Genomic DNA, 3,717 nt, shown 5'->3' with positions numbered 1-3,717 from the left:
GCTTTCTCGTACCCCCTGTTTGCTGGTCTCCGATAGGAGTCCAAGATGGCAGATCCGCGCTGCGTTAGCTGATAGGGGACCTCTGCATGAATCTCTCCTTGCTCTCCGTTCTCTGTCAGTTTTCTAACTCCATTTGGTGCTTGGCTGAGTTCTTTATCTCTTCATTTGATGTTTTAGGGTTTCAGGATTGTTTTCTCTGTTTGGTTCATTTTTCGGATCTTTGCTGTGGAGGGACGGTGTGGTGCTTCTGCCTAGAGTGCCATTTTGCCGGAAGTCCCGAGTATGGAATTTTGATGATAAAGATGCAGTGTTAAGATGGCAGGGAGAGAAATATGCGTCAGCAGAACACTTTCCAGTTGCTCTCCAGCCTGTTTTCGGTTTGGCAGTTACCCTAAGGCAATGGTTCAAAGGCTGACATTGGCATACACACCTTCTGTCATTCCTTAGTCACTCCTGCATTGGGTCCCCAGAAACAGATCCTGAGACAAGGGTTTAAGCTTAGCAAGTAGTTTATTTGAGAGATGATTCTAAGACACACAAGTAGGGGAGAGAGAAATGTGACAGGGAAGGGAAGGAGGTGGATCGGCATGTGCTATCAAGCAAGTTAAGCAGCCCTGCTGGCACAGTGGTTAAGTACTTGGCGCTAACCAAAAGGGCGGCGGTTGGAACCTCTCTGAGGGAGAAAGATGTGGCAATAGGCTTCTGTAAGGATTAACAGCCTTGGAAACACTATGGGGCTTTTCTGCTCTGTCCTATAGGGTCCTTATGAGTCAGAATTGACTCTACAGCAGTGGGTATCAAATGAGTTACTGCCGGAGGCAACTGGGGCTTAATCAGACTATTTTTTAAATTGAGATGTAATTCACATACCATAAAGTTCACCATTTGAGAGTGTAAAACTCGGTGGTTTTTAGTATATTCATAAGGTTGTGCAACCATCACCACTATCTAGTTCCAGAACATTCTCATCACCCCAAAAAGAAACCCTGTACCCACTAGCAGTCACTCTCCATCTTCCCCAAACCCCCAGATCCTGGAAACCACAAATCTATTTTCTGTCTCTGTAGAATTGGCTCTTTGGGACATTTCCCATAAATGGAATCATACGATAATGGGCCTTTTGCATCTGGCTTCTTTGACTTTACATTATGATTTAGAGATTCATTCATGTTATAGCATGTATCAGTACTTTATTCCTTTTTATGACTGAATAATATTCCATTGTATGAATAAACAAAACTACCTTTTGTTTATCCACTCATCTGTTGATAGATATTTGGGTTGTTTCTGCTTCAGGGCTATTGTGAATAGTACTGCTGTGAACAGCTGAATACAAGTTTTTATTTGGACATACGATTTTTTTTTGTGGTATATATATGTTATGGATTGAATTGTGTCCCCCCAAAATGTATGTCAGTTTGGCTATGATTCCCAGTATTGTGTGATTGTCTACCATTTTGTCATCTGATGTGATTATCCTATGTGTTGTAAATCCTACTGCTATGATGTTAATAAGGCAGGATTAGAGGCAGTTATGTTAACGAGGCACAACTCAATCTACAAGATTAGGTTGTGTTTTAAGCCAATCTCTTTTGAGATATAAAAGAGAGAAGTGAGCAGGGATACATGGAGATACCACCAAGAAAGCAGAGCCGGGAGCAGAGTGTGTCCTTTGGGCTCAGGGTCCCTGTACTGAAAAGCCCCTAGACAAGGGGAAGGTTGATGACAAGGGCCTTCTTCCCCAAGAGCTGACAGAGGGAGAAAGCCTTCCCCTGGAGTTGGTGCTCTGAATTTGAACTTCTAGCCTACTAGACTGTGAGAGAATAAAATTCTCTTTTTTAAAGCCATCCATTTATTTCTGTTATAGCGGCACTAGGTAACCAAGACAATATTTAGCAAAACATGCCATTTTGACAGTCTTAACAAATAAAATCCAACGGCATTATGTTTATCATGTTTTTCAACTACTCTCCGTTTCCAGAATTTTTTCCATACCTTTAACAGAAGCACATTGCTCCTTAAGCAATGAGTCCTCCTTTTCCCTTCCCTCCCACCTGCCCCTGGTAAACACTAATAAACTTTGGTCTCTGTATTTACTTGTCTATTCTAGAAATTTCATATAAGTGGGATCATACAATATTTGCCCCTTTGTGGTTGACTTATTTCACTCAGCTTAATGTTTCCAAGGTTCATTCACATTGTAGCATGTATCAGAACTCCATTTCTCTTTATGGCTGAGTAATATTCCATTATTATGGTGTTGGCAAAGAATATTGAATATACCATGGACTGCCAGAAGAATGAACAAATCTGTCTTGGAAGAAGTACAGCCAGAATGCTCCTTAGAAGTGAGGATGACGAGACTTCGTCTCATGTACTTTGGACATATTATCAGAAGGGACCAGCCTTTAAAAAAGGACATCATGCTTGGTAAAGTAGAGGGTCAGTGAAAAAGAGGAAGACCCTCAATGAGATGGATTGACACAGTGGCTGCAACAATGGGCTCAAGCATAACAACAGTTGTGAGCATGGCACAGGACCGGGCAGTGTTTTGTTCTGTTGAACATAGGGTCACTATGAGTCGGAACTGACTCGATGGCACCTAACAACAACAACAGTATTCCATTGTATGGATATATCACATTTTGTTTATCCATTCATCTGCTTATCGTCATTTCGGTTGTTTCCACCTTTTGGCTATCGTGAATAGTGCTGCAGTAAACACTGGTGTACAAGTCTCTGAGTCCCTGCTTTCAGGTCTTTTGGGTACATACCGAGGAGTGGGATTGCTGGGTCATAGGGTCTTTCTATGTTTAATTTTTTGGGGAACTGCCTAGAAAAATGAACAGACAACCTAGTGAGTGCCCCTGTATCCTCTACAGCCTGCTACGCTCTCTTAGGGCTGCAGATGACCCACTACAGTGTTATAGTCATAGGATTTAGGGGATTAGCTCATTCGGCCCCTCTATTTGCTGTCCCCTTGGCTCAGAACGCCCCTTCCTAACTCATTGTCTCATAACAGACTCCTCCTCCTTCAGTTCACAGCTTAAAAATTCAGTGGTAGGATTCTCATCTTCCATGCGGGAGAACCTCACACATAGCCACCACCTGTCCGTCAGTGGAGGCTTGCATGATACTATGATGCTGAACAGGTTTCAGCAGAGCTTCCAGGCTAAGATGGTCTAGGAAGAAAGGCCTAGCGACTTCTGAAAATGAAGAACCTATGGATCACAGTGGTCTAATATGAACTAATAGGGATAGAGCAGGACGTGGCAGTGTTTCATTCTGTTGTGCCATGGGGCTGCCATGAGTTTGGAGGCTGACTTGACTGTAGCTAATGGCAACGACAAAGAGCTCTTCCCTGCCTATCCCGTCTGCTGTTGCACCTCCCTCTGCCCAGGTGCCTCTCCATCAGCACCCTGTTCACTTTCACCAAAGACCTGTCACTCTCTGGAGTGATCTATTATCTCTTTTACTCACTGACCATCTGTCTTGGGCTGGAATGTAGTTGCATGAAGGCAGGCCTTCCTCGTTATGATGCTGAGTGCCTGGCACGTGACGGGCTCAGGGATTATTTGCAGAAAGGATGAGCGACTGAAGACATTTCAGAAAGCCACTGGAAGCGCTGTTGCTCTGGACACCGTCAGGAAGGTGGAACTGCAGAGCGGCTGACCATGCCATCCACTCTGCTGCACCACCAGGGCTCCTTAACTTTGC

The sequence above is a fragment of the Trichechus manatus genome, unplaced genomic scaffold (genome assembly GCF_000243295.1).
Source record: "Trichechus manatus latirostris isolate Lorelei unplaced genomic scaffold, TriManLat1.0 scaffold00024, whole genome shotgun sequence".
Lineage (NCBI taxonomy): Eukaryota > Metazoa > Chordata > Mammalia > Sirenia > Trichechidae > Trichechus > Trichechus manatus.
This window is presented reverse-complemented; position numbering follows the sequence as displayed.